Source organism: Scylla paramamosain, chromosome 22 (genome assembly GCF_035594125.1).
Source record: "Scylla paramamosain isolate STU-SP2022 chromosome 22, ASM3559412v1, whole genome shotgun sequence".
NCBI classification, from domain to species: domain Eukaryota; kingdom Metazoa; phylum Arthropoda; class Malacostraca; order Decapoda; family Portunidae; genus Scylla; species Scylla paramamosain.
The window spans coordinates 4,015,001-4,034,692 of record NC_087172.1 but is presented as its reverse complement, the minus strand read 5'-3'; the positions used below and the strand labels follow the sequence as shown (position 1 = coordinate 4,034,692).

General features: G+C 42.0%; 1 long non-coding RNA gene across 2 annotated transcripts in view; it reads left to right on the top strand.

Annotated features, from left to right (window-relative positions):
• The first annotated feature begins 5,662 nt into the window (after window positions 1-5,662).
• Window positions 5,663-19,692, top strand: part of LOC135111450 (uncharacterized) — a 98,066-nt gene continuing 84,036 nt past the window's right edge. For both annotated transcript variants that reach the window (XR_010273742.1, XR_010273743.1), the window contains exons 1-2: window positions 5,663-5,802; window positions 12,537-12,667. This is a non-coding gene — a long non-coding RNA (uncharacterized LOC135111450). The remainder of the gene's footprint in view (window positions 5,803-12,536; window positions 12,668-19,692) is intronic.

Here is a 19,692-nt window from a genome sequence, read left to right as displayed (position 1 = left end):
TGAGAAGAGATATTTCATTAGTGCTTTGCTTGATAGATCAGACTGTTATTTTATGTTAATTAAGATCAAGATGAAATGGTATATGAGTTAAAGGAAGGAACTGAATGAGTACGAGTACATAATATCATTGCCTGTCAAATATATAATCTATAATACAAAACAACTCTAAACTCTATTTTTCTCATTGTAACAGTGAATCATGATGAGTAGACACCAACACTGTGCTCAAGAGGAGTAGAGTGTAATGAAGGTTCTCCTGAGTTACATAGAGGAGTGGTGGTGAGTGATGGTGGAGTTACAGTAGTAGTGGTGGTGATAGAGTTGCAGTAGTAATGATAGAGTACTGGAGTGGTGGTGACAGTAGCAATCCAGTGGTAGTGATAGTGGTAGAATGGTGGTGGTACAATAGTAGTGGAAGGGTTAAAGCATTGGTGATGATTGTGAATGATGGTAGCAATGGTGAGTCACAGTTCATTATATATTAGAAATAGTGGAGATACAGTAGTCATTGTAATATGGTATGGAGACGAGGTTAGAAATGCACATAGTACATGTTACCTTTAGGAATGATGGAAAAAATGAGGATCACACTACATGTATAATAGTAAAGTCAAGGTCACTGGCTGAGTAACTTACCGTACTTAATGTCCATTGTGTCTAGCATTTTTTTTTCATTAAGTCATTTGATCTGCTGACTGACGATCTCCTTACAAAACTTAGCAACTGACAGATTCTAAGGAGGTCAGAGCACTGAGGTTTAAGGGAGGATGCTAAACACAGTGGCAGCAAGTGTGACAGGTTACTTGACTTCTGACTATGAGCACAATGAAAATTCACTAGTACAATATAGTTTCATGGACTCTGGAGCAGTAACTTTGCCATCTGAGCACATGACAACAATGCTCTCTCCTAATAATTGGTCTACATCATATTTTATATAGATTGATATTCCTGTGAACAGCAACTGAATCTATTAGTATGATGATATTTCCTATATGCTGTGGTGGTATGATTTTCATTGGTAAGCACAAAATCCTAATTGAGATATTGTATATTTATAATGGAAAGTCATCACAAACTTGGATATCCATTTATCTATAATGTGGAAAAGAGAGGAAGATAAGCAACCCTCATGTGCAAGTTCATATTTGCAAATTTAAAAATGACAAACTGCACAAAAAACCTGGCATTGTAATCTCCTCACACAGGCCGGCCACCCTTGCATGACAACAGCATAATTTTTCTTGTGATGTTTTATACACATTTTCATTGAGCCCTTAAGTGCTTGCATGGTCACAGCACTCTCTTGGGGATTAAAAAAAACTGTCAAAGCAGGGAGGGAGAAAAAGTTACTTGACAAAATTCACTCATGTTTTATTCTGAAAGGGAATATTGTTATTTTTTTCATTGCACATTCTTTATCTCAATTCTCCATGCCTATCTGTTTATCTATCTATCTGTCCATCTGTCTGTCTGTCTGTCTAGTACCCTACTTGAACAAGGATTAGGCACAAGCTGACATCTGTTTGTGTGTGTGATATTATTGGTGAATGGTATGTGTGTGTGTCTTTTGTAATACTGGTGATAGATAGGTTTGTTAGTGTGTGGGAATATTGGTGATTGGTAGTTATGTATCTAGGTAATAATGCTGGTGTGTGTGTGTGTGTGTGTGTGTGTGTGTGTGTGTGTGTGTGTGTGTGTGTATGTGTGTTACCTGATGTTACATGCCAAATCCCACGTCTTTCTTAAGCTTATCATACACACACACCCTTGCAAACACCAACAGGTCTGCTTCTGTTTGTTCTTTCTTTGTGTTCCTTTTTTTCATTTGCATCACAAGTCTATCTAGTCAATCTAGTTAATTTTATATTCTCTGTTCTTCTCTTCCCTTTCCACCATGGACTGATTGGGGTAAGAGTGTGAATGATGTGTATGCGAGTGTGTGGTGCTTTGTCTTAGCCACCCTGTGTGAAATTGCCATCTGGTATATAGATAGATAGCAGATAGGTAAATCCTCTCCTTAGTGATGTACTGACTACTTTTATGTAACCATGTATCATTGTCAATGGTAATATACTTAATGATCTCAGAGCCACCAAGGAAGGCTAAGTAGTGGCAGTGGATGGGGTAACTCGAGCTGTTTGCAGGGTGGCAGTGAGGTTCCCCAAGGCCGGTGATGCAGCGACTAATCTCCCTAGGAAATTATTGCTCTGTCAGTCATCGAGTCACTCTTAGAAGTTAACGAGGATAATGAGACAAGTGCGGATGAGACAGGATAATTTGCAATAATCATCAATCCCTGCAGGTGTTTGGCCACGACTGCTGGTTACAATGGCAGGCTGCTGATGGAGTGTGCCAAGAGAAGTGTGGGAGGGATAGAAGAATATGTAGTTTGTGAAGGGATAGATTTGGTGGGTGCTCTGAAAGGAAGGTAGGAAAGAAAGAGATAGAAATGGGTTAAAAAATTATGTGGGAGGAAAGGATAAGAAATGAAGTTTGCATCTTTGGAAAATGGGTAGATTGTGGAAGATTGGAGAGTAAGAGAAAGGTGATGATATGGTCTGGTGTGGAGGAAGGGAAGGGAAAGAAAGAATTGAGTTGGTTTCTTTAGGAGGGAGAAGGAAAGAATGCATATAAGAAGGGATAGAGATGGCTATGGATTATGCCCTCTTTCATTCTTCTTACCTATCATAAAGTACATATAGTAGGTTGTGGAGGAAGGGAAGGAAAGGAAAGAAGGAAAACAGGGATGGCAACAGTGTCTCTGTGAAGAGAAGAGATGGAGGACACTAATCTGTGAGGGAAAGGGACAGAGGAGTGTGGAAATTACAGGGCAGAATAAATCTAAGTATTGACAATTTGTGGGTGTACCTAAGGAGGAAAGGAGGCACAATCAGCCAGGTGTGAGAATCAAGAATATGCAAGACCACTCTCATTATAAATCCTGAGAATAGATCTGATATGGTTATTTTTTTTTTTAACAGCAGTGTGACAGGAAAAAGGCTAAACAGATAAAAAGGCTTAGTTTACATACCTAGTCTTTTTTTTTATGATGCAGATTATTTAGGAAGAAACTCTTGGGTTGTACTTTTTATCTTTATTTATGTATATCTTATGTAAAGGAGTAAAGAAAAAGGTCATTCAATACCAACAGACCATTTGTTCCGTATGAGACTGTTTGTGATAAGTTACACCTTATAAACTACTTGTAATACAGTATGGAAAGCTCACCAATGTTTGTATTTATTTTTTATTTATTTTATTTATTTATTTATTTTTTTACTGACAACCAATCCCGTCTCTTATGCTTTCCTTTCTCTCCTGCGCGTCTTTTTTCTCTTCTGTCCTTTTCTCATATTTTTTCCTCTTCTCTTGATCTCTTTCTTCCTATTATCTCCTCTAAAGCCATCCTTCATACCTCTTCTCATATCATTCCTCTCTTACTTTCCATACTCCTCTCCTCCAACCTTTTCCATTCTCCTCTCAGTTCTCCTGTTCTCAAAGGTACCCATCCCCGAGGTGCAAATATTGGTCCGTTGAGGGGAATAATAACTCAACCGAGGACAGTGGGGCGCCTATGAAAGTGTTATTTTGACGCGAATCAGAGGTTGGTGCCATGCGTGCCTTTGTGCCATAGACGTGAAGGCGGGAAGCTCAGAGTGATGCTTTCATTACTGGCTTGAACGCACCGGTTGTCTCTGCCACTCGCAACACCCACTCTTCATCCTTACCTTACCGTAATCTGGTTTCTTCTAGTATTCCCTTCATCTCCCGTTTTCTCTTTCTCGCTGTCTGTTTCTCGGTTATCTGGGTCCGGTTTAGTCCTTTCATAATTCTACTTTCCTTTATCTTTTTTTTTTTTTTGCCTCCTTGCTCATGTTCTCTTTCCAGCTCTCTGTTTCTCTTCATTCGCACTCTGTTCTTTCCACATCCCTGCCCTTTCTACACTCGTCTTTTCCTCTCTTTGCATGTATTGTAGTTCCTTGTTTGTTTTTATTTCCATTATTTTTCCCTCTTATTTTAGTCCTTTTCTCTTTTTTTTTTTCAACGTTCCTTTTCATCCCACTTGTTATCTTTTATTTCCGTTCTTTCCATATTCAGCCTTTTCATTTGCATACCATTTCTTCCTTTCCTTCACTTCACTCTTACCCTTCCTCCTTTCTTACGTTTTTTTCTTCTGCACACCTTTCCTTCAACTTCCCCTTCCCTTCGCTGCCCACGTTCACGCCTCGCAGGTGTCCATCACCGCCTCTGTTGCTGTCACGGGCTGCGTTTGAGAACGAGGGAGAGACGGCCTTTGTTAGGGTTGTATTCTCTATTGTGATTCACTTCTTACAGAACGTTTTCTTTCAGCCTACATACAGTGGAAGAGAGAGGCAGGATGAGTTTGTTTACCGCTGCGCATCTTATGGTCACTTTCCATTATCGTCCCGTTGTGGGTTATGTATTAATAATAGAGCTAATTTGAACATTGTTATGTGAGTGCATTTCCGTGTTGTGTTCGCTGCTGTTGGCACCTGTTCCTCCATTGCAAACAAAAGACGGACTGTTGGGTACACAGTACTGTGTTTGCAGCAGTCCCTTTTGTGCTGTCTCACTAATTGCGTACAAACAGACGACGGCTTATTATTTTATTTACCTCTTTATTTTCAAATAAGTAAAACAACACAATGATGTTTTTTTTTTATAAAAAAAAATTGAAGAAGTATTAAATAAACCGTATTTAAGGATTTAAACCCATATCTTTAAAACACAGATGCACGTACTATAGCAGGATTAAGGTGAGACAACTCAGCTGTCAGCAGCCTCTGATCCTGCATGGCGCCACTGACCCATTGTCACGGAAAGCAAGAAACTGTAGGTATTGTTAAGTTAAGGTTATTTTCGTTAATTCCCCCTCCGTCAAAAGCGAAACCACTCTCTTCTGTTATGAATATATATTTAATTAGTTTGCTGATAACATTCCGGCAACCAGAAATCGTAGGGCTGGCAGACCGACGAGAATTTACTGTACATGACTGAATGTGCGAGGCGCTGCTCGTTAAGGGGAAGCTTCTGTCACTCTTAAGAACAAGAAGAAAACTGTCCCGAGGCGTGGTTATCAGATTCCTTTTAAGATACATTGATTTTAGTCAAATATATGCCCTTGTCTAAAAAGCAATTCGGTCGTTATACAGTGAATGATTTGACAGTAACATAACTTAAGGTTACCAAATCAAACCCAGCAGCCAATAGATATATTAATGAAATTGGCACTAGGAGACTAGGAACCCTCACCGTGACCGAGTGAAACAGTTGAGCTTTCCAGTGCTGACACATGCAAATCAGATCTCCAACCATTTTGCCACGAGACTCCTGCGAACAGCTCAGTTTGTCAACACGCCTTTGTTAACAATGGGCTCAGCAAGTGTGCACTCAGGGGTCAGATGCGAACACCACACAGGGCAATGAGGGAGAGCAAAGGAGAGGAGTGTTGAAGAAACTGTAAGGGAGATAAGGAGTAGTGAGGGAGACAGAGGAAAAAGATGGAGCTTAGAGAGAATGAAGAATTAGAAGGTAGCAGGTGAAATCATGAGAAAAAGGAAAAGCATTAATTGAGGTGAACCGTGATTCATGAAACAGTGGTCGAGACGGGTTTCGTAGCCATCATCGCGACGTTGCCATGTTTATATTTAGAGGAAAGCGACTGAGACTCATTTCGTTTTCTCTTACTGTGCCGGCGGTGGTGGTGGTGCGTGTCAGCGTGTGATGTGTGGCCCATTTTGGAGTAATACTGTATATGCAACTCTGCAGCTGCTGTGGGTGAGTGGGACTGGCTTACTAGAATCCATCCAGGGAAGACTGATAGAATGCGACGGAAGGTTTAAGAGAAGACAATGTTTATGGATGAGGAAGACAGATGGGAGACATTTGTTGTACAGGGGCTGGGCTGCCTTGTGTATGTGGCTAGAATGTTAGTTTCATTTTTGCTTAGTGTTGTTTTTTACGATTTTTTCTTTATCAGTGTAGGAAATGGAAGAAGTATTAATGATTAAGTGATACTCATTCACGCAACAGAGAAGGGAGTGGATAGCGACCTATAGTAATCGTGGGTTGTTGTGACACGACCGTCTCAACAACCAGTGCAGGGGATGTGATGAATTCCGCGCTGAGTGACGAGTTGACGAGCATTAAGTATGCACCACGCGGAAATAATTACTGCCTGAACCCTCTTCTCGTATTGCAAAAAGGAAATTTTGTGACAAACTGTTTCGTAGAACGTGTTTTCTGGGTCAGCGTTTCCTTCGTGAGCCGTCAATCGCGGCGTAAAATGATGGTCCAGGGAATCCCGCCTTGCATCTCATATTTCATCTTTCGTGCTCGTATTGTTTGACAGGTCTGGTCAAAGTTTTCTGAAGTCCTCGAGTGGTGGTGTGTTTGGTCGCTGCTAGCCCCGAATGCGTATTTCCACTCTGTATCCCCCCTTTATCTCAATACCGCTCCCAGCCGGTCACATCCCCAAACGTCATTGCTCGTCTCTACCTATGGGAAGAAAGCCACGCACTGATACCGTATTCCATAAAGATTATTTGTAAGACTCTTGCATTTGTAGGTTTTAACGATGATGGTGGTGGTGATGGCGATAGTAAATTTACGTATTACGTTGTGATGATGATGATGATGGATGAGGTGTTGGTGGTAGTAATGATGGAGAGAATGTTAGTTATGGATGTGGTGGTGGTGGTGGTGAATGATGATGTGGTTATGAGTGTCAGCAGAAACGTTTGTATATTAAAATTCAATGGAGCCTTTTTATCAGCTGTTGTGGAAAGCAACAACTCACTGTGATGTTTCTTATTGAAAAAATCAGTGGTCTTAAATTAAATGTAATTGTTTTTAAATAAAGTTCAAATGTTTTAAATTATAGTTCAAATGCTTCAAATTAAACTTCAGATTTTTTAATGAAGCGTAATTTTAATCTGAAGTTCAGTTTTGACGCTTCATTTTTTTTTTTTTTTGCCACTGGTGTGAGTTAAATCATATAGTATAAACGAAAATAATCATATTCATTACTCCAGCACTTTCATACTGAACCGTCAAAACACTAATGTAAGAAACATAATGGGTTTAACATTTATTTTTTTGTGCTTAAATACTTGTATAAGAAAACATCTCCCATATATTTCAACTATTTTAACATGATTATTACATAATATCGCATCATATTCCACAAAACATCACAGACACGTGTGCAATGCTTTATCACAAAAGTAGAATAGAAAATAAAATAAAATAATAAAGGTACCTTTTTATATACCTTGTGGAGTGAAGAAGTACCATCAACTCTTGACGCAAACCACATGCATACATTTCACCTCGCAGTATTCCAAGGACTATGCTTTTTTGTGCTGATGGCAGCATGTCTGCTGTATACTTGCATGGGAAAACAAATCTTTCATATATTTGAAATATACAAAGGTTTCTGTTGACACTCATGGCCACAACATCAATCACCACCACCACCACCAGCATCACATCCGTAATGAACATTCTCTCCATCATTACTACCACCAACACCACATCCATCACCACTATCACCATCACAACGTAATACGTAAATTTATCATCGCCTTCACCACCACCAACACTATCACCATTACCACAATATATATATATATATATATATATATATATATATATATATATATATATATATATATATATATATATATATATATATATATATATATATCGTTAAAACCTATAAATGTAAGAGTCTTACAAGAAATCTTTATTGAAAATAGTTGGGGGGTGTGTGGCTTTCTTCGCATTGGTAGAGACAAGCGATGACGTTCAGGGATATATGATTGGCTGGAGCGGTATTGAGACAACGGGTGTGGGAGGAGGGGTACAGTGTGGAAATACGCACCACGGATCACATCACATGTGCCTCCCCCGCAAAGTACTCAGCTGAATTAGATCCTCCTAAGCATTGGGCTAAGATGGAAAATCTTTCTCCAATATTTTAATAAGAATATATTACTTAAAGGTGGGTTAGGTTATATAAGGAAAAATAATCAGATGAAAAACCTCCACTCTTTAGGGAGAGATCTTAATATAGTGTCTCATCTTGCCATTCGAAGGCGCATTAAAGCAGTCCTAGTGCCAACATTAATGTCATAAACATCAATAACAACAATAATAACAATAATTACAATAATAACAAATACAGCGATACCAACAACGCCAACAGTAACAGCAACTAAACAATAACAACAACAACAGCAACTACAACAGAAATAAACAACAACAACAACAACAACTACATCGCAACCACACTGTGTATCTTACCCTAAAAACACACTTTTTTACCGCGAGCTTCCAAAACTCATCGCTTCCATTTTAAATCATAACCAACATACTTTTCCCACATCCTGCACCACACAACACATAATATTTCCGTTTTGTTTTCTTTATTAGTGGCGTACCCCCGTATAAGAGTAATTTTCACAATAAACCTTTCTTTTTCCTCAATATTCGTCAGCTGAAGAGAACTTGTTTTGTAGGGAGCATCTCATTATATTTGGGTAGGCCAGGCGCTCCTCCTCTCCAGGGCTTCCTCTTCCTCCTCCTCCTCGTCGTCGTCGTCGTCGTAAACAAATTAGCGAATTGCACTGTTTTCTTGGTTATTTTCCTGATAACGACCGAGGCGTCCACGTTCCTTAAGACGATAAATGAGCGTAATTACAGTGGAGTTTTTGTTATTGTACCGTCTCTCTCTCTCTCTCTCTCTCTCTCTCTCTCTCTCTCTCTGAAAACCGTAGATGCAATGAGAGAGAGAGAGAGAGAGAGAGAGAGAGAGAGAGAGAGAGAGAGAGAGAGAGAGAGAGAGAGAGAGAGAGAGAGAGAACAGGCACGAGAACCTTGACGGCAAACATTTTTCCTCTTTTATCAGCCTTCGGCCACCCATCGTATACCAGAGAGAGAGAGAGAGAGAGAGAGAGAGAGCGCACGTGAATGTTGACATCTGGCATTTGCAAGCAGTGAGTGAGGCTAAGGACCACATTCTGAGGCACTTCTGCGCTGCACCTTCACTATTTTCAAAAGGCTCTGGTTGAAGTGACACGGGTTTTTAAGTGTGTTTCTAAGATCCGAGTGACAGATTAACAAGATTTCTACTTCCTTAACATGAGAAACACTCTTGAGAACCCGGTTGATCATCTCTGTGGCCTTTGGAAACAGTCGTAGTGAGAAAGCGTAGCGTTTCTGAGGAGGAGTGTCACTGAGGCTTCATGAACGCGCCAAGCGAAGCACATGACACAACTTGTTCAACTCGACTCCTCCTCGCTCACGCTCCGCTCCTCCTCTCCCCGCACTTGTCCTTCTTGGCGTCACTTGCACTCCTCTTCATTAACTTCCAAAACCAGGCGCCACAGAATTTGTTTGTTGCTTCTTCCGCGACGTATTTTTCTTGTGTATTTTTCGTTTTATTTCGTCGTTTTATTTGTGGTGTTGTTGTTGTTGGTGGTGGTGGTGGTAGTACTGGTGGTGGTTAGGTTGTTATTGGTAGTATTAACCGTTTCACTGTAGTAAGCAATAATTCATATACAATCTTTTTTAACGCCTCTACAAGAAAGAAAGGGATAAAAATAATATATTTTGCAATTTCTAGCCAGTGCAATGTTTGGAGGTGGTTGTAGGACGAGAGAAGATGTCAGAGTGGTTAGTAATTCAGGAGAGATGTGACAAATATGAGTGAAAGGTTCATTGCTCGTGTTTGTACCAGGGACTCCCACGCTTCGCCACCGTCATTTTGTTTTCCAAGTATTCCTTCGCCTTTCTCCATCACCATGAAGTGCCCGCATTCAGAAACGCTTCGCTCTCAACACGACTATCAGACGTGATTGGCCAGGTTCTCACGAGTGTTTCTCCTGTTAATAATGTAAAAATCTTCTTAATTTGTCATTGGAATTACAGAAACGCCCTTCAAATCCCGTCCAACTTCAACTAGAGGCTTTTGGAAGTAGTGGAGGTGCTGCGCAGAAGTGTATCAGAATTCGTGACCCAGAGCAGTGACCCCACGTTAGGGAGGACAGCCAGCAAGCGCACCGAATATACGCCGTGGTTGTTTCTTTCCCAGATGGTTGTATAGCACAGCAGGCGCCTTCCCTTGACCTTCAGGACACGTTGTTGTTGTTGTTAGTGGCGATGGTGGGAGGATGTTATTGTTGCTTTTCTTTCACCTTCTCCTCCTCTTCCTCATCCTCTTCCTCCTCCTCCTCGTCCTTCTTCTTCTGTGTGTGTGTGTGTGTGTGTGTGTGTGTGTGTGTGTTTGTGTCGTGCGTGCGCGCGCTAAGTTCTATATTAGTATCCCCCAGGTAATGTGGCTTGGCTCCTGACAGGTAAAGATGTGCCCAGGTAAAGGTACCAAGCAGAGTAATCGAATTACTTCACCTAGCTGACCTCAGGCTTCATTTACAAGCTTCATTTACCGAATTACGAAATTACAAAAAGAAAAAATGAAGAGAAGAAAATAAAAAAAAAAAAGCCAAAAAAGGACAAGAAAAAAGTGGAAGGGGAAAAAAGTGAATCCAATAGTCAATACACTTATATATTCAATTGTCCTTTTAATATTCAGCCTTTTCTTTGTGTTTGTTTTTGAGTGAAGGAAAAAAAGTGTATGTACTGTATATGCATTCTGCCTCTGAAGAAGTTTATAGAGTTCTCGTGTGTGTGTGTGTGTGTGTGTGTGTGTGTGTGTGTGTGTGTTTCAACAAGTCCCGGCGCCGCGCAAAGTTGCCTCCAGGGCGCGGGACGAGGCGTTATCAGCACCAACTCTTCAAAGTGTGTGAGTTGCCATCTGCAGGCTGCACTCCCTCTTCGATCCGCGGTGCCATTCCAAGGATGGAAAAAAGCTTCATTTCCTTACAAATTTCACATCCTCTCTCTCTCTCTCTCTCTCTCTCTCTCTCTCTCTCTCTCTCTCTCTCTCTCTCTCTCTCTCTCTCTCTCTCTCTCTCTCTCTCTCTCGCCTCATGCCTCATGTTGAGAAAATGAGGAAAATAAGAATACAATATTTGTGTGTGCATTATAATCTTCCTTGTTTGTCCCATTCCACATTTTTTCTAATTATCTCTAACTTGTTTTCATTCTCTCTCTCTCTCTCTCTCTCTCTCTCTCTCTCTCTCTCTCTCTCTCTCTCTCTCTCTCTCTCTCTCTCTCTCTCTCTCTCTCTCTGTCGGGGTGAGAGAGAAACTTTTTTTTGCCCTTAACTTGTTCAGTATTGTGAAACTACTACACGATGTTTAGAAAAATGAGTCCAACCTAGTTTTCACTTTACGTATAAACAAAACAATTCTGTAGGGGAAAAAATAACCTGGTTGTGACATAGAAAACACCTTCATTATGCTGTCACACATTTTAAACTGCCTAGATATTTTTGTATCAAGTGTTTTTTTTTATTATTTATTTTGTATCGAAACCCGTTAGGAAAGACTGCAGTGGACAGCTTAGGTTATGGAAAACTTATTACTTAGAAATGAGGGTGAGAGATTATGGTGGTGCATAAAGAATCCCTTTGTACCGCTCACTATCAGTAATGTGCTCCTTTACTGGTGTTTTATGTTCGTTCATACACTGGTGATTGAGTTTGTATGGCTGGGGCAATGCAGGGAACAAATGTGTGTATGTATGTGTGTACGAATAAGAGAGAGAGAGAGAGAGAGAGAGAGAGAGAGAGAGAGAGAGAGAGAGAGAGAGAGAGAGAGAGAGAGAGAGAGAGAGAGAATTATTGAAAGTAGTGGTTTATTGCTTAGTTGGAAGAGTGGTGTGTTTGTGTCACCTCGGGACACACACACACACACACACACACACACACACACATCAGTGACACACTTCGAGTATGGACCGAAGTATTGGAGATATAGACGAACACACCTGTATATTACTTATGGAAGGCGGCCAGTAATTGTTTACGCGTGTAGACCATTGTACCGTGACTGCTAATTAGACACTCGGCTCTCTTCACGATGACTACTTCACCTTCTTGGTCTTCGAAAAATGTTAGCTTTGTTTATTGATTTGTGAATTATCCGTTGCAATGGTTACTAACATTCCTTTCGTTTTAGAACATAAAAAAAAAAAAAAAACAAAATAAGGGAAAAAAAAACATAAAATAAGGGAAAGAACATAAGAAAATAAGGGAAGCTGTAAGAAGTCAGAGCTACACGTGGCAGTTCCTGTATGAAACATACCTGCCTATTTCCACCTGTCATCCTCATCCATAAATTTGTCTAATCCTCTTTTAAAGCTCCCTGGCGACTCAGCACTAACAACATGATTACCGTTTTTTTTTTCCCCATTAATCAATGTACTACTCTATTTGAGAACCAGTTCCTTCCTCTCTTTTTCTTTTTTAATCTCAGTTTGTCAGGCTTAAACCCATTATTTCTTCTTGTCCTATCCTGATTACTAACTCTGAGGATGAGGATTTTGCTTATGTCAACCTTATTAGCAACTGTCACTACTCTATCTGAACCTTTGATGTGATTTTCCAGCCTGTACCACCACCACCACTATCACCACCACAGAGGCCACAACCTGCAGTCGATCCACCACCACTAGTAACGCCTGCCAGGACACTACAGCCCCTCCATTATGACGAGCGGGCCCAGTTGTTTGGAGGAAGGTAGGTACTTTCATTTGAGTGCATAATTGTCGAGGAACTATTCATTCTGTTCTTGGTTGAACTATCAATACACAATTGTCAAGCAGAAATTGCTAAGCTGGGTTAAGGAATTTGTTAAAGGCATCAAAATAATGTGGAACTAAATTCGGTCCTACGTATTTTGGACATTTGTGTGTGTGTGTGTGTGTGAGTGTGTGTGTATGTGTTTTGGTTGTTTTTGGGACGAAAATTAATGTTTTTCCTACTTTTGTGATTTTCACCGCCCTTGTTTGCGCAAAAGAATAAGAGGAAGAAAAAAAAAATCAGTAATTAGGTTCTCATATAACTGCGATATTTTCTTAAGGGAAGGGAGGTTTTAGCTGCTGTAGGCGTGTTCTTGGGAAGTTGTGTGAGTGCCATGTGGATTGATTTCTTGAAGGTATTGGCTGGATTTTATTGTTGTTGTTGTTGTTATTATTACATAAGTTCTGAAGTGACGACAATACAGGATCGTGTAGCACCCTCCTCCTGTCGGTGCTTGCCGATACACTCGCAGTCAAAAACAGGACTCCTTCACGAAATTAAGCTGAGAGAGACGATCTGGCCACGCAGGCGATCTCCTTAACAAAAGCCACGCCACATCATGCTCGCTGCTCTACTGAAAACCCCGTCAGCTGCCGCCAGTCGTCTGCAAGTCATCATCCACAGGAGCTGACGAGGGCCGCTTGCTTTTGAGAGGCTGAGGCGAAGAGCTCTCCACTCTCCACAGACTCCGTGAAAATAAAGTCTGAGGGCGCGGCAAGGCAAGGTCAAACTGGGTGATATGAGATGAAGAGAGGCAAGATGTGAGTGCTGGTGGCGAAGTTTGAGAAGCCGAGAATATCCTGCGATGATTGGCCAGACCCGGCGAAGCACGAATTGTACACAGGCATTAGTGAGAGAGAGAGAGAGAGAGAGAGAGAGAGAGAGAGAGAGAGAGAGAGGAGAGAGAGAGAGAGAGAGAGGACCACCAGCAGAGTAACAATGTGCATTAATACTCAGTGAAGGAAGAAGATACGGGTTTCCATGTGAAGACAATTAGTTCCCTTAATAGATTTCCTTAATTTCTCCAGGGAGGTCTTGGTGTGGGCTGAGGCAAACATGTTATTTCTAGGGCACGGGAGAGGGTGAGTGAGGCTGTCTCCTTCCCCTCATTCCTCCACTCCTCACTCTCCTTGCAAATTCCTTTCCTTCTCCTTTCCTCTGACCATCCTTCCCTCCTTCTTTCCCTTCTTCCTTGTTTTGCTCGTGGATTTCCATACATCACTGCTTGCTTTCCTTCTTTTCCTTCCTTACTTTTTCTTCTTTATTACATCCCACTTTCTCTCTCTTTTTTGCTTCCCTCAGTAATGAAGACTGTTACAAAGCAAGCATTTTTTTTTTGTTTTCTTTTCGTTCTCCTCTTCTTCCTTCTTCACTATCCTTCTCTCACATTTACTTCCTCCCTCATTATGTTATCTTCCCCTTCTCAGCTTCATCCCTTTCTTCCTTTCCTCACTTACTTCCTCGTTAGGGTCTTGCTTCTCTTCCTCTCTGCGTTCCTTGCCTTTCCCTTTCTCAAGAGTGTAATCTGCATATATTATTAGTTTTATTTCCTTGGTTAAGTTAACTATGGAGTTTCTCTCTCTCTCTCTCTCTCTCTCTCTCTCTCTCTCTCTCTCTCTCTCTCTCTCTCTCTCTCTCTCTCTCTCTCTGCAGTGTAGATTTTGTTTTTTTCTTTTTTTTCTCAGTCATAACTTGAGGATTTATGCTCCTTATGGCTGTGTATCACGCACTTGTGTGTGTGTGTGTGTGTGTGTGTGTGTGTGTGTGTGTGTGTGTGTGTGGTGTATTTTTTTTCCGGTATGCTTTAGGTTTTATTTTCATTCACTTAGTGTAAAATAAAAAATAATGCATTGAAAACATCGCTCGCTGGCCCCGTGCATTCAACGTTTTATCTGGCACAACTGGCACAACGTTTATGGCGCCAAGTTTAATGAAGTTCGATTTGCAGACTAGTAAAAAACAAACTGTAATTCGCAAGCGGGAGGTAGACGGAGGTGGAGCTGTGGGCTGGGTTTATATTTGTATCTGATCCTGAATAAACGAATGTCGCCTTAATGCAGTGGGTGGTGGCGCCTGTCTCGGGGCCTCAGCAGCTGGTGTAAGGGACGAGGATCACTGGCTTCGATTATTCGGGGATCCGTATTCGGGAAGAGGATCACTACTGGCTTCGCAGATTCGGAGGGTTTTCAAATTCGGGGATCAGTATTCCTCATACGTTTCGACTATCAAAACACTGTAATGAAAGTTATTGAGGTTTTCAGGGATGTTTTTCACGATTCTAGTGATAGTTTAGTATGAGTTTTGCATTAAGAAAAATACTCATGAGAATCCGACTAGTAATTTCAGTGACCTTTAAAAATTGCTTAGAAAATAAAGGTCTGGACATTTTTGCCCTCGCCTTCTGTGACTCCAGCACATTTATCTATTGACTTAAAAGTTTATGACAATTATTTAAGTGGCCGATTTATGTCCTGCGATAGGTCATGCTAAACTGTACCGCTTCCCCGCACATTCGCACACACACTGGCACGCACACACCCACGCACACCCGCCTGCCTCTCATGACGTGCTCACTGGACGTGCTCACTGCAAGGACTCCTGGTGGGAATAATACCTGAATCATTGTTAACTTTACCGTGAAACAGAGAGAGAGAGAGAGAGAGAGAGAGAGAGAGAGAGAGGGGGGGGGAAGAGAAACGGCCGAACAGACAAAAATAAGAAAGAAGAGGTAATATGTTGGCAAAATAACCAGAAACTTCTAACCCCTGATCCCCCAGCTGGAGCCTCAGGTAATCCTCCTGACGCCCAGTAATTGATATGGGCGTCCTCAGAGGGCGTGCGTGGAGAGCCTGGCGGTGTGCAGCAATGCATCCATTACCTTCTCATTTGTCTGGCTGAGTGATGGGGTGGCGGTGGTGGTGGTGACGCGGCGGCACCTCTAGGGACACCAGGGCGCCCTCATTGTGTTGGTGGGGGGTGACATGGTGATGATTGTGATGGTTTTGATGACGATAGCAAAGAGGTGGAGGACGAGGAGGAGGAGGAGGAGGAGGAGGAGGAGGAGGGACTGACGAGTTGTTAAAAGATCAAGAAACTCTGTGTCATTAACCTGTGTTGTGTAGCTGATAGTGTGTGTGTGTGTGTGTGTGTGTGTGTGTGTGTGTGTGTGTGTGTGTAGTTATGATGATACTTTGACGGTTTTAATACTGTCTGATGATGCATATGCTTTTATATCTATTTTTGTTTTTATTTTAACCTCTCTCTCTCTCTCTCTCTCTCTCTCTCTCTCTCTCTCTCTCTCTCTCTCTCTCTCTCTCTCTCTCTCTCTCTCTCTCTCTCTCTCTCTCTCTCTCTTTAATCCTGTTCTCTCTCGTCCCCTCACCAGCATCACTTATCACCCACTACAGGCCTCCTTTCCTTTCCTTTCCTCTCCGGGTACTGATTCTTAATTCAAACTCCGCCCCTTTGCCTTTGAATGCGAGTGCAAGTCGACGTCCTCACACCCTTGGCGAATATTCAGTTCAGACTCGTGGGAGCTTTACTGTTTCGTTATAGCAAATATTCATTAAAAAAGTTGGTAGGTATTCTGTTACTGTTTCGTTACTGCAAATATTCATAAATTTGTAGATATTCTTTTAGATTTGCTGTGTGTGTGTTTTTGTGTGTCCCTCCCAGTGTCGGTCTGTCGTCCTGGTGCAGTAAAAGCTTGCCTGGGTAAATATGTAAGGTGTTTAGGTGTGTATTTTTGTATCCACGTTTTGATAAGGTTATGTATTTTGTTTGTACGTACGCCAAAAAAAAAAAAAGTAGACTTGTCTATTTTGGCCACTGTACTAAAAAATAATGTGCTGAAGTCCGTATTTTTGCCACTACGTACATTCACACCATAAAGAATAACGTGGTAGAGTCATGTATCTCTCCTCTGTATAAAAGAATACATTGTATGAAAGTTTGTATTTTTTGACTCTCGGAAATGGGAAAGTAACGTGATACAGGAATTAATTTTGCCATGAAATGCAAGAAAACTTGTCATGGAGAGGCCACGAGTAAACTGTTGATCGCGTGAAGGAGGCGAGGCGGGAGGAAAATTGACGTAATCGAGGCCACAAGATGGTCAGCCGATAACGAGAGATTACGTCAGGAATTATGAAGAGGAAATGCTGTGGCTTATCAGAGAGGTCGCACAAAAACGAGTGGCAGTGTCCCATTAAGGTTTTGCCTCCAGAGTCCATCGTGGAGGCGGGGTGTAGGGGTGTGGGGAGGCGATACTGCATTCAGGATGTTTAGAATTTCCATAAATAATAATAATATGAATACTGCATGTTATTTATGAAGTAATTTCAAAGTTGTCAGAAGTTTGTGACCCGGGAAAGTCACTGCCCAGCGGTCTGAACGTCAAAGGTTATTTTGCTGCCTGAAGGAGCGTTTGTGAGAAACAGTAAATGTATTAATCTGTGCCTTCTCTGTGGCTGGTGATGAAACATGTGGGTGCTGCTGGGGTCGAGAGTAGCTGCCCTTGAGGCGGTGAGGACCAAACCAGAATTTCCAGGTCACATATTTCAATCTCAGAAAAAAAACAATCTTTTATATAAGAAAATAAACAATAGTAATAAGTGTTTCATACTAGTGTAAATATTATGCCAGCTTTCCTTATGGTTGTCACCTTTCTAGTGGTCTCATCTTCACGCTGTCTTTCTTGTCGGGCTGCTCCTCACAGCTTAGATCTGCTCGTCTGTGGCATTCTGCAATAAACTCGTTCCGTCACAGACTGCTTATGTTAGCAGATAGTACAATATAACTTATACAACGTTGTGCTCATAAATTTGACCTAAATTCTTGTCACGTATATCATTAAAACACCTTTTGACCGTGAGCTTTTGGCGCCCTTTGTTGCATGTGGGGGAGTGAAGGCACGGTGCCACGGCCTCACAGCCTCACTCCATCCTCTGCTCCTATACAGCCTCCGTCAGGACCACATACTCTGACTTAAGCTCCACCGTCCATCCCTACCACCACCACCACCACCACCATCACCACCACCCATACCCCTCTACCGCGCCCTGTATTTCCGCCACCCACACACGTCTCTACTAATTCTCGACGCCCACCAGTACCACCACCACCACTACTCACACACGCCTTATCCGCGCCGCCCACCACTGCTGTACCACCACCACCACCACCTACACATTTCTCCTCAGTAGCGCCGCCTACTCTGACTAACCTCACACACGCCCCCTCAGCCGCGCCGCCCACTACTACCACCAGCACCTCCATCCACACACGCCTCCGCAAACCCGTACACTCGACTCCGAAATCACGCTGCTCCTCGGCCGCCGTCTCTAGAACATACGACATAGAGAGAAATAAATAAACTCGTCTTAGGGGGAATGTAAAAGTTTCGCTTAGCTTTTGGTTTTCCCGAGGAAGTTTTTGAGCTGGTCTGAAGGGCTGCAGCTCAGGTTAATTCCCCCTCGGTGGCCCAGAGCCGAGGGTTAGTCCGTCCTTTGTAAACATCCTAACTTGCGTAGTCATCATAGTATTATTTTTTTCCCATCCCGTCCTGTAGTAAAGGCTGCCGTGCTCCTCCCTCTGCAATGTCTTAAGGAAATGGAATGGCGGGTCTGCAGCTCTCTTGGCGTGGAAGTTTCAACCTCTGACTGCTAATGAGAGCGTGGCTTTTGTCCGACATTTGAGGAATCCAAGACCATTTTACTCAGCAGGAATACCATTACAGGCGCTGGGAGGTTTGAGGAGGTGTGTCATTCCTTTTCGCTGTCAGTGTCCAGTGTTGTCGTTTGAAATTGTTGCGAGAGAAGAGTATCGTGACATCCCCGGAAGTGAAGTGACCTCCTTTGTGGAAAATCTTGCATCTATTTTATATTTTTTAAGATCAGCAACCTGGCGGCCATTTACCCTCAGTCATTTGCACTTTTAGCCAGCTTCCTTCCCGCATAAGAATACGTTATACATTACAACAATTTATTACGTCACCTTCATTACTATACGAGTACTTGATGATTTTACTGAACAAAATTATACCTACGAATATTGACGGGTTTGTGCCACTCTACCACTCCTTTTCCAGTCAATGTTGTCTTGACAGTACACTCCAGACCTGCAGCAGACAATTGTGTTAAGCCTGAGGGGAAGCACGGCAAGCAGAAGGCTGAGCGGCTAGCGACGTTTGATTGTCTCTTAGGCGGATCGTTGCTCTCTCTGCTAATTTCCTCAGTTCATTTCTCCGCCTCCATACTGTCACTCATTTGTGGAGAGAGAGAGAGAGAGAGAGAGAGAGAGAGAGAGAGAGAGAGAGAGAGAGAGAGAGAGAGAGAGAGAGAGAGAGAGAGAGAGAGAGAGAGAGAGAGAGAGAGAGAGAGAGAGAGAGAGAGAGAGAGAGAGAGAGAGAGAGAGAGAGAGAGAGAGAGAGAGAGAGAGAGAGAATGGCTATACCGCTTAAGTGCAATGAGATGACAAGTTTCTGAAGACTTCAATAACTTTCTTGATAATCTTTCTTTCGAAAATCTTATCATTGGAGTCAGTGCTTGTCATTCTGAGTATCTTACACGCCATTCGTAATCTTAAATCAATCAGTCATTCATAGTCTTTCTAACAAGCAATCTGGAGCAGTGGAAAAGTGTGAGGAAAGAGTAATAATAAAAGAAACAATGAAGTGCGGATGGATTGAAGGAAGTCACACCAAAAACATGTTATCAATCTGCCCAATACGTGTTGCATTTGTTGCTTCTCCTGTAGAAAACTGTAGATGGAGTTAAACTGTATTGTATTCTGCGGATGAAATGTTTGCTTTTGCTTGTACTAACTCATATGACACACACACACACACACACACACACACACACACACACACACACACACACACACACACACACACACACACACACACACACGTACGTTAGGTTGTCATGAAAACTCCTTCCTACGTAAATGAAAACACTAAG